This window comes from Rhagoletis pomonella, unplaced genomic scaffold (assembly GCF_013731165.1).
Source record: "Rhagoletis pomonella isolate Grant_MI unplaced genomic scaffold, Rhpom_1.0 Rhpom_scaffold_00005, whole genome shotgun sequence".
NCBI classification, from domain to species: domain Eukaryota; kingdom Metazoa; phylum Arthropoda; class Insecta; order Diptera; family Tephritidae; genus Rhagoletis; species Rhagoletis pomonella.
In genome coordinates, this window is record NW_023458559.1 from 12,313,241 (window position 1) to 12,326,046 (window position 12,806).

Genomic DNA, 12,806 nt, shown 5'->3' on the forward strand with positions numbered 1-12,806 from the left:
ACTTTTCTTACAAATATGTTTCGGTGGTGGTAACAGATCTATATATACAAAAAAAATTACAAAAAAACACAAAAAAAACATTTTTCCGAAAACTTGAAAGTTAACCACGCGTACATATATATCTACATATGTATATGTACATAAATGTGTGATGAAAAACTTAGAAGAAAATGAAAATGAATTCTACGCATTGTAACAAAGCTTATTATAAAAAGCGGTGGTGGCGTTAACAAACAAACAAAAAAAAAATCAAAAAAAAATTTCAAAATACAAAAAAAAACGGTTGTACCAAAGTTTCAAAACGATATAAAAAAAAGCAAAAAAATACGGTAGTACCAAAGTTTAAAAGAAAATTTACAAAACTAAAACGTCGAAAATAAAAGTGGCAAGTGGCAAAAAAAACAAAGAAATAAGCGTGTGCAGTGGTTGTTGGTATACACTTTTTTTTAAATAAAATAAAAATACAGTGGCTGGTGGTACAAAACGTTAAAACTTTAGGTGGAAAAGTAGAAAAACAAAACTAGTGTGTGTGTAAAAGTGGACAAAAAACACTCGAATCAATGCGGATTTTGCAGTGACTGTACCCCCTAAATATGCGAAGCCACTGAACAATAACCCCGTTACCTAACTGCGTACAAAACCACGCCACTTGCGAAGCCACTTAACTGTAACTCCGTTACAGCGGCATATAACCATGATGCAATAATACAGGTGTTATCAGTTGGCAACTTCTCGCTCTAATTCTGTTACCTAACGGCGTACAAAACCACGCCACTTGCGAAGCCACTTAACTGTAACTCCGTTACAGCGGCATATAACCATGATGCAATAATACAGGTGTTATCAGTTGGCAACTTCTCGCTCTAATTCCGCCATATTGACTGCCTTAGGTAAGAGAGTGTTACTTCTTTAACAATTCTTTGCCTAATAATATAGTTGAATATTTTTTTTATTTTTTCTCAGGTATTTTATCTTATCTTATACGGTAGACAAACGGGCTCGATTATTAGCATAACCAGCCTTTATTTGCTTTGACTCATGCATTTTCCTCTTTAATATGCGCATAAGCAGCCAACAAATGCACGACATTTTTGGGAATTAACTCGGATCCGGGCAGTTTTCGTTGACAACACTGGTCAGCTGTTGTCTTTTCTACAAGTAAGCAAACAAAGCGCGCGTGTTCCGCGTCCGCAGTAGCCGAGTGGTAAGAGTTACGGGATACAAGCCTGTAGCTGCCAGGTTCGATCCTCGGTTGGAGCGATTGCGAAATTTTTTTTGTTTTTATTTATTTTATATTTTTTTTATTTTATTTGATCTATATATTTAATGTTACTTTATTTTGTTTTCATTTGCTTTATTTTATATCACTTTTTTTATTTTAGTATCAGTTAATTTAAATTTTTAGAGTTGAATTTTAATAAAAAGTCAACAACAACTAACTGAAAGCAACGTAAAAAAAATATAGAACTTATAAAAAAAAGAATAAAAAAAAAAAAATAAAAAAAAAATGAAAATTTAATTGGCCGTGGGACTCGAACCCACGACCTTGCGGCTCGTTTATCCGCATAACTGCCGTCTGTGAGGTCAAAATTATTATGCGCATATGTATGCCAGATTATATGCATAAGCTTTGCCGTCTGTCACAGCTTTTATTTCATTTCATTACGAATACACTATGGCTGCATTTCTTTATACATTCCGGATAATCCCATTTCACAGCCGGAATAAACAGAATGCGTTTGAAATATACGTCAACATATCATCAGGAACGTTCGAAAGAATAAATAAACAAAAAAGTTTATTCCAAACGTTCAGAATGAATAAAGAAATGCAGTCTATAAAAAAGCAAATTCTGTTTAGGATAAATGTGAAATTTTATATTTTTCCCCCAAATGGAGCTTAATTTCTTCCGTTTTTCTTCTCGTTCTACTGAGCTAAGGCAGTGTCAAATCGAGCTGTCACAATTGATATCACCTTGTATTATTGCATCATGGCATATAACACCACGCCACCTAACGCCACACACATACATACATATCGCTGAGCAGGGTGCGATAGCAGCGTGAAACGAGCAACAACAGCTACAACTAGGACAACACATCTGTACATGGCAACGGTATGCAGGAAGGTGACGCCGTGGGACCTGATGGTATGAGCATACATACATACATATATACGTTACACTTAAGTGTACATTTTTTTAATTCAATATAATTGTTCACTAATGCTAATACTTTAAAACAAAAAATGTTTATCCTTATACTTATGTACATACTAATACTCAAGTTACATAATTAAAATTGTCAATATATACTTTCTCATATACATATGTACATATTTGTGTTACTGTTTCTAATGGAATTTCTCAACTACAGTCGTGTGCAAATTGTTGGTATTAAACCAACTTTCCTTTTTTCAAGTGTTCTATAACATTAACTTTTTCAGACCTACATACATTTTTGAATACAACAAACATTTCACTTACATTTTTGAATTACACTAGCGTGTAAATAACGCCACGCAACTTTTCTTAAAATTAAATTACAATTTAAAATTTTTAATAAACAATGCCTTGCAAAGTAGTTAACGAAAACTTTTCCAAAACATTTAATTCAAAATTTTGATATTATCAGACAAACATTTTTTTTCTGTGCTTCGCCGAGTGAGTGCTGGAAACTTTTTTCTTTGAAATTTTATATAAAATCAAACTAATCGATACATCTTTTTCTTATAAAACAGGCCGTGCTATCAGATTGCCACGTTTACACCTTTTTTTAAACAAAGATTAATGCCGATTGAATTCCAATTGTGAAAATTTTACTGTGGCTATAGTTGCGTACAAAATCCAACATCTTTTTGCCATAATTTAAATAAATCGACCTTTTTTTAACATTTATGCCGGGTTTGTCAAATGCCAGATTTTGACACTGCATTTAAAGATTTGCGTACTGATTTTGCAAAAGTTACAAAACGTGTGTTACAAAGTCGTCCTATCTCAACAAAAGAGGGCATGCTAGAGGAATATAAAGAATCTTTAATAAAAAGTTATAACAACATTTTAATACTAGTAAATTCGCATTTTAAACAAAGGGTTACGCCAAAGTCATTAATTGAAAGTTTATCGCGGTGTAGAGAAAAGCTACTTAAGTGTTTTTGTAAAATTGGTTGCAAAATAAAAGTACCAGAAGATTTTTACGAATTTATTACTGAAAACGTTTTGTATTCGGACGCAGATTCCGACGAAGAATTTGCTGACGCACGTTCAACTGGCACCCTTGAAGTTTATAATATTAAAAAGAGTTGTTCCTTGTCTTTTCTCGAAGATTTTTTGGGATTCAACGATCCTCCTTACGTAACCATTAGCTCTCCAAATATTAACTTCTTTCAAAATAACAACGCAAAAATGGCAACACCTGAACAAAAGAAATGATTTATAAGTTTATGCGCCTCGATTATAAGGGAAAATTATAATGGTGACCCGCTATCACTTGCCTCTTTTATTGATAAAATTTTCCTTATTGAAGAATTGTCAGACGAAAGCCTCACTACAACATTTATTGCATTTTTGAAATCCAAACTTGAAGGTAAAGCTCGCGAGTCCCTACCAACGCAAACAAGCTCAGTTAGCCAAATTAAAGAAGCGCTGTCTAGCAAAATAAAACCAGATAACTCAAAAGTTGTCGCTGGTAAAATTGCAGCTTTGAAAGTGCATAACAACAATTATTCAGATTTTGCGAAACAGGTAGAGGAGCTCGTAGATGCTCTGGAGCGTTCACTTATTATTGAAGGGATGACACAAGCGAAAGCTCACGAGATGGCAGCCGAGCAAACAATAAATGTTTGTAGGCTCAACAGCCGTTCAGATATGGTAAAGTCTATACTAGCAACGTCAGCCTTCAGCGACTGGAAAGATGTTGTAGCGAAAATGATTGTGGAGCACGACAGTATAGTAAAAGAGCGGCAGGTGTTGGCTTTTAGGTCACGTCCCATACGAGCAACTAGTTTTCGAGGAGGTTATAGAGGCAGCAATAACTACAGATATCACAATACCAACTTCAGGTTTAACGGCAATTCAAATAGGCACAGCGGTAATACTAGCTATCGAAACAACAATCAGAATAGGAATAATAGTTTCAGTAATAGACGAAATAACTACAATAATAGAAACAACAGCCAGGCTTCAAGCAGTAGAAATAGCAATCATACGCGTTCAAATGCACGAAATTCTGCCAATGTTCGGACTTTAAACGCCGCGGTCCCTCAGGCGCGAACACTGGGGGAGCTAGACTTGAACAATTACGACTTTTACAAAGGAAAAATCCATTTACTGCCTAAATCTCAACTATTCCGATTTCATTGAAATAAATTGTAGTGATTCTCACAAACAATGCACTTTTTTAGTAGACTCTCAAGCAGACATTTCACTTATAAAATTTTCCAGCCTAACAAGCAAATCCGCAATAAACAGCAATACCATTATTAATATCACGGGCGTAACATCAGAAACGGTCCAAACCTTGGGCACAATAAATACAAATTTGGTAGTATCAGACATTTTCATTCCGCACACTCTTCACGTTGTAAATGACAGCTTTAACATTCCTTCGGACGGCATACTCGGAAAAGACTTTTTAAAAATAAACAAATGCATAATCAACTATGCAAACGATAGCATAACCAAAAAGGGGACAAAAAGGATGAGCGTTTCAATTTTGCACGGTACTACTACCGACAGCTTAGTAGTTCCACCTAGATGCGAAAAACCCTGTTTTTGTAGACGCTCAGGAAGTTTGTAGTGAAATGTATCGTTGACACGAAAACCCCGATACTAAAACTAATAAACACTACTGACGAAGTGAAATACGTAAGAAATTTCAATATGCAAACCGAAGATATAACAGACTTCAACGTTTATAAAATTAACGAAACCACATCTAATCCGAAACGCATAAAAGAACTAAAATCGCTTTTAGGAAAACAAGTACCCAATTATGCTAAAAATAAATTGCTTAATCTTTGCTCAAAATATTTGCCTTAAAATCCGACCTTATGACTGAACAACTTTTATGAACAAAAATTGAGACTGACAGACAAAACACCAGTTTACATAAAAAACTACAGATTGCCATATTCACAACGCGAAGAAATAAAAAAACAAGTCGATAATTTATTGCGAAACAATTTGATCGAGGAAAGCTGCTCCAACTATAACAGTCCTTTAATTTTAGTGCCTAAAAAAGATCCAACAGGCCAAAAATCGTACCGTATGTGCGTAGACTTTAGAGCAGTAAACAAAAAACTAATTGCAGACAAATTTCCGTTAGCACGTATAGACGACATTTCAGATAACCTTGGAAGAGCAAAATATTATTCGACTCTGGATCTGTATTCTGGTTTTCGCCAAATTCCATTACATAAAAATTCTAGAGATATTACATCTTTTAGCACTGATCGCGGATCTTTCCGTTGGAAGGTCTTGCCTTTTTGTCTTAATGTAGCACCTAACTCGTTCTTAAGAATGACGTCTATAGCATTTTCCGGTATTTCACCTAATCAAGCTTTTAAGTATGTCGACGATGTAATAGTTATTGGATGCAGTGAGGCACACCATTTCAAAAATCTAGAAAAAGTGTTCGAAACTTGCAGAAAGTTCAATTTGCGACTTAACCCAAATAAATGTAATTTTCTACGATCAGAGGTAACTTTCTTAGGACACAAGTGCTCAGCAAGAGGTTTACTGCCGGATGATACAAAAATAGAAGCAATTAAAAAGTACACAAAGCCATGCGATAAAGACGCAGTGCGAAGATTCGTGGCGTTTGCAAACTATTATAGAAGGTTTAAACCTGACTTTGCTTCTCTGGCAGCACACTTAAATCGTTTGAGCAGGAAAAATTTAGAATTTAAATGGGATAACTCCTGTGAGCAAGCTTTTGAAAAACTTAAATCTTCTTCAATGTCTTCTAAACTTTTACAGTATCCTGACTTTAGCAAAGAATTCATAATTACAGTCGACACATCTAAAACCGGATGCGGTGCAATTTTAAGCCAAAACTACAACGGCAACGACCTACCAATTTGTTTTGCTTCTAAGGCTTTCAATAAAGCAGAACAAAAAAGGCAATTATCGAACTCGAACTTCTAGCAATATATTTCGCAATCAAGCAATTTCGACCATACGTTTATGGCACACACTTTACTGTAAAATCTGATCACCGACCATTAGTTTACCTTTTTAATATGAAAGATCCGTCGTCAAAACTCTCGCGAATAAGACTGGAACTTTCGGAATACAATTTTACAATACAATATACAAAAGGCAAAACAAACGTTGGTGCGGATGCACTATCACGAATCACAATTGACGAACTTAAAGACACAACAAAACATATTTCAGCAGTAAAAACTAGATCGATGACAAAACAAAACGTAGAAATGCAACCACAGTACGAAGAAAATCACACAAATAACTCCACGGTACAAGTTTACGACAAATTTTCTTACAATTTTTCAAAAAAAATTCCACGGATAAAAACCAAAATTACTTACGATAAAAATGAAATTTCAAGTATTAAAATATACATATAAATGGAAAACTCATTCTTTGAACAATTTTCGATTACAGACTTAAAAATTAGTGGAAACAAAGTTTTAAAATCTTAACAAATTATACTAACAGACCCTGTGGAAACAATAACTGAAGACGACAAGAAACTTAAACTCATGACAATTTACCATAACGACCCGATATCATGCGGACATTGCGGAAACAAAAAACTCTATGCAAAATTACGTACAAAATACTATTGGGAAAAATATGACACGCGATATTGCTAAATTCGTAAAAAGCTGTGAGAAATGTTTATTAAATAAAGTAAAACCTAAAACCAAAGAAAATGTAGTACTAACCCCAAAGCCTTGCAAACCCTGAGTCCATTAATGGCAATAGGTTCGCAGTAACCATTATATGCGACTTAAGCAAATATTTAGTAACAATAACCACACCGGATAAAAGCGCAAAACAATAGCTTCTGCAATTTTTGAAAGCTTTTTTTTTAACAAACGGCATTATGAACACTCCGATTCCGAAAATCCGATTTGGGCACCGAATTTAAAAATGAACTTTTTCCCGAATTAACCAAACTTTTAAAAATCCAGCACATTTCTCGACAGCACATCACCATGAAACCGTTGGTACTGTTGAACGAAACCACTGTGTCTTTAATGAATATTTACGCGCGTATTTAAATGAAACTTGGTCCGATTGGGACGTTTATTTGAAATACTTAACATTTTTGCACAACACAACAACAAGTTCTATATTTGATAAGAAACTTTCACCATTTGAATTAGTATTCGGTAGAAAAGCAATTTTACCAACCGAATTACAAAACGTAAAAATTGATCCGATATACAACATTGATAATTATTCGAAAGAAATCAAATACAGAATGCAAAAATCACAAAAGAACTTATTAACAAACACAAAATTCGAAACCAAACGGTACATAACAAGACCACGCGTCCGTTAATAGTTAATTTAAATGATACGGTCTTAGTTCAAAAGGCACCACGCGATAAACATCATCGTATATACTTACAAGTATGGAATCCTATGCCCCTTTTTGTCTATTCTCTTTCTAACAGCGGACGTGCCTGCCAAACAGCGGACGTGCCTGCCTAACTGAAAAGCATGATGGCGGCAGTGTTTGACAGGCACGTTCGACGATGCGAACGGCAATGGAAGGTAAGAAATGGAAGATGGATGACATGAGAATGAAAGAATTATGAAATAGCAGAATGTCGAACCAAAACGAATTTCAAAAGTCTGACAATGCGAATGACGTCAAAATGAAAAAAATGCAAAATACCGAAATGTCGAAACAGAAGAAATAGATGACAGGCACGTGTTCAAGGGTTTCGTGCAACAAAAAGAGTTGTTGTGTTGCGCCATTCAATATTAAAAAAAGTAATGTGGTTAAATACGCTTTTCTATTAAGTTGAAAAATTACATATTTCGCCGGCCAAAAAGTGTATAAATAAATATATAGCATATTGCTATAAGATTTATTTATAAAAACGGTACATGCTTATGACTTCATAAAAAAGAAAATAGATGTAAAGTAACATTAAAAAAATCGATTTGCTTACTTTTTAAGAATTTGGGAAAAACATTTAACTAAAGTTTTTGTGCACCCATATCTTTTTCTGTTTATTATTTTCAAATTTTTCTTTTCCTTAATACTCATTGAGTTTTCATTTACACCCAGCAAAAATCAAAATATTTTATAAGAAATTTGTTGACCGTTTCTCGCACACTTCTCTCATGCTTTTTTATCGTAGTTATTATTCTGTTGACATCTAAATTGCCATAAATTTTATGTTGTTGCCAATACATTGTTTTCCGGCGTTTCCTCTGTGAACTTTAATAACTACATTCGTAAAAATATTACTAATTTTGGTTTATAATTTTTTTCCATCTTGTTATTGCTGAATATCAAAAAGGAATTAATAAATAATAAAAAGTTAGTTACAATTTTAGTGAATGGTTCTTGCAAATAATATTATTTTATGGTTGATGTGGCATCCGGCCTAAACTCAACCAGGGTGACGGCAACCCTAAACACACACGAAAGAACGAAACAAAAGGAATCATAAAAACACAAAATGAAAGTGCACTTAACGCCTCGAAAAATATAGACATTTTAGCAGAGCGAATCAATCCACACACCGGTGAAGACGAACAATCGTTAAATACGTTTATCACATATTCTCATATTAAATAGTTGCAGTGTAATAAGTTAATTTTATTTAAGTTTTTGATTAATAAAACGTTTTGACACAGTATACCCACAGTTGAAATGACTTGATCGCCGTCAGGAGCTTATCAACTTTTTTGCCAAAACCAAAGCAGTTCATTAACGATTTGTCTGAAATATCGTTCTTGAAACGCGTTACTGCTCACTTAATTTGTAAAAACAAAATCTTTTCACTTAATTGTTATATTCTTCCTCATTGTGGTAAATTTACTCATCATCACAGCAGGGCGCAATCTTCTTTTCTATGATTATTGTATCGCTACTTTGAATTTCTCAATTTTGACAATTCTGATCTAAAGGTAAACGAAACCTCAGAAACTTTAAATGCACTGAAATTCACTTACACCCACTTCCGCAAAAATCACCTTATTTCGTATTTCCTTTGTTAAAAGTTATTGTAAATCACATATTTTTATTGCCTTATTAATAAAAAATAAAAATTTTAAAAAGCTTTTTAAATTGCCGTTTACAAACATTTTTCAATTTATAAGCCTTTTTTAAGCTACTTTATTGTTTATGAATAATGCTATTACAAATTAGCACAATCAAAACACGTTCCTTATCGAAAAATTTATTATTAAGAAAATTTGCTGTTCTCACATTTTCTTTCAACATCCAATTCGACTTCAATTACTTTTTGTACAGATGTGTCATCGCCGCCAGGACGGCGCAATCTTGTATTCTATCTTTCTTGTCAAATATGCTTTTAGATCTAACTGTCATACTACTATTAATGGTAACCATGAATATTCATTAAAATCGTTTCAATTCGGAATAAAAGTAATTTACATACTGCTAGTGTAAATATATTTTTTAATATAAACTACCTTTTTTAATTCTAAAATAAATCAACAATCTCAAGATTTATAAGAAAATTGCCTTCAAAAAATACGTCCCAAATCATCCCTGTTGATATCATAATTCAAAAGCAAATTAGAATAGAAATTTTGATACAAAAGTTTTTCAGCGATATTCATCATACAAATTTATCATCTCACTTGTCCGTATGTCGCTCTGGAAAGAAATATATTTTAACTGATATGTTTTCTTGAAAATAAATGCAAATTTACCTATTTTTTCCACCGGCAGGCACGAATATGATATTCAAAACAGAAGAAATGACAACGAATTTTACACACATTGTTGTATTTTAGCGCAAAACGATAAGTTTCACAAATATTTTAAATCATTGCCTGGAACATACGCATTTATCGTTATTATTGGAAATGCAAGACTTGGCACGCATTTTTAATTTATTTTTTATTAAATTCAAATGAATAAAAACACATTTTTCTAAAATATTTCTCAATTTACATTTTAAAGTTTTTTCTGAAACTTGGATGTAACTCTGTACGGAGAATGAGAGAATTGAAAATCAGGTGACCTCAGCTGTTTTCAAATGTAAACAAACAAAATGGCGCTTTCCATACTTGTAAGCCTATACAATGATAAACATACAAACATATATGAAGGTCCATACGTCATAACAAATATTGACGGAGTCAACGTAACAATTTTCGACAAAATCAGGAAAAAAGCAAAAACAGTACACAAAAATAGAATCCATAAAATAAAATAAAACAAATTTTCCTATATATGTATATACGTATGTATTATTATTTTTAATTTTTCTTTTATTACAAAAAAATGTACAAAAAACACAACAATATTCTGAAATTTTTCCATAAAACTGTATATTAAGATTTTTTCACAAAAATATGAATTGGATTGTTAAACCAAAAAGCATTTTTTCATGCATTGTTAAAATCAAACTTTAAAAATCTTTCAACAAATACTCGTTACTCTTACACCAGGGCAACACTTTTAGGGGGCACACTCACCACTTTTCCACCAGAAGGGCACTACAAAAAAGTATGGAACAATCTTTTTGTTAACGTTGAAGGGGGTTTTATTAAAATATAATTGGCGGGGAGAACACGTCTATTCGTCTCGATGATCGACAAATTGTGTTTTGTTTCATGTTATGTTGTAATTCATGTGTGTGTGTATGTGTAAGTACAATTCATGTGTATATGAGTGTGTACGTATATTATGTGTACGTGGGTGGAACGGGCCGTGGTGAGTAGGCGATTCGGCAGGGTTGCTGCTATTCCACGGAGCCATTCACGGTCGAAAACGGGGGAACGGCTGAACTCATTTAGCCATCCCGGCCCCGCTAGGCGAGTCTTCAGCCTAGTAGTTGCTGGAGTTGCTGCAGGGTCTCCACTACGTTGCTGATTCCGGTTGCACGGCGGGGACGTTGCGTAGGCTGGTGCCGGCGATGTGTGACAGCTGGAGCGCAATATCGAGCCCAGGATGGTTCCAAGTGCGGTGGCCCTGCTGTACTGGTGGTCGCCGCGATCGTGCTGTACTGCTGTCGTGCGGTCTTCGCAGCCCATGGTTGTGTCTCGATCATCGGACGTCCGAACATGCGATGCAACAGCGTGTGATGCGGTCGGTCGCATACTTGGCACCTGATGGGGGAGTCGCATTCTTTCGTTGCGTGCGATAGCGCCAAGCAATTTAGGCAGTACCCATGCGCTTGCGCGACTTGCTGGCGCTGCGGCGGCTGCATACTCCTAAATATGGAGCATAGGCGCAGCTTGTGTGGGCGCCTACATAGCGGGCATCGGACGCCTTGCATTTCTGATGGGCTCCTTTGTGGAAGCTCAGCACGGGGTGGTGCCGTCGGAGCGACGGCGGGACGAGGCGTGACATTGCGTGGCGCTGCGGCCGGGGCTGTTGAGGTACGTGGCGCAGCAGAACGCGGAGCTGCTACTGGCGGTGCTGCCGAGCGGGGCACGGTGATTGCCGAACGGAGAGTTGGAGTTGGTGCGGCTTCATGCATTTCCACGTCCATGTTTACCTACATTAGGGGAGAACGGACTTTAGTATAGCACAGGTGTAAGCAGTTATGAACATGATTGCTAGGCGTAAGCCCCTTGGTATGAGTTCGAGGGTCCGGATTTAGGCACTTTTGATATTCTCGGTCTTTGTTACGTTTATTGCGGTTTGATGATTTTAGGTATTGGTATTCGCGCAATCGGTAGGAGAGGCGGTTGGAAGGAAACATAGCTTGACGAGCGGTCGAGTTAGTGTGCCGCTTTGTGTACGGAGATCAACTACGCGGACATGACCGTCGGAGCCATGATATATTTTCTCTATGCGGCCAAGCCGCCATTCCGTAGGGGGAAGATATTCGTCGTGAGCTAGGACACAGTCTCCAATCTTTTGGGCTTCTTGGGTGTTTTTCCATCGGTATCTTTTATGGAGGTCTTTTAGATATTCCTCCTTCCATCGACGGCAAAATTCGTGATGGAGAACGTTAATTCTTTCCCATCGATTTGTGAGGGATAGGGAGTGCGTTTCTGGCTCGGGTATGGCCAGAAGTGGAGCTCCTCTGAGAAAATGCCCAGGGGTGAGGGCTGTGAAATCGGAGGGATCTTGCGAGAGGGTATTGAGAGGACGTGAATTGAGAACGGCTTCAACTCGAGCTAATAGAGTGGTGAACTCTTCATATTTTCTTGAAATGCACTTTAAAGCTTTTTACGGCGGATTCCCAGAGTCCCCCCATGTGTGGAGCGCTAGGGGGAATAAATTGCCAATTAATTCCTTGGGGTGCATATTTCTTTATGACTTCAGGCGAGACTTCCTTAATAAATTGGATAAATAGCCTTTCAGTGGCCCTTTGGGCTCCGACGAATGTTTTGCCATTGTGGCTCATTATTTTTGAGGGAAATCCACGCCTTCCGACAAAGCTGGCAAATGCCGCGAGAAAAGCTACAGTTGTCAGATCTGAACATAACTCAAGGTGTACCGCTTTTGTCGAAAAACATACAAAAACGGCCACATAGCCCTTCGTAAAGGTGGAAGACCTTAACATAGAGGAGAGATCTGGAAAGGCCTCGCAAAGTCAACACCCGTGATGGTAAAGGGCAAGGAGAAATTGCAGCGTTCAGGTGGTAGAGCTGCCATGATCTGCGTGCG

The 12,806-nt window shown here is 36.1% G+C and overlaps 1 protein-coding gene across 1 annotated transcript in view; it reads left to right on the top strand.

The window, feature by feature from the left end:
* Nucleotides 1-12,806, top strand: part of LOC118738711 (protein I'm not dead yet) — a 145,118-nt gene that overhangs the window by 113,469 nt on the left and 18,843 nt on the right. The gene's annotated exons all lie outside the window — the stretch shown is intronic.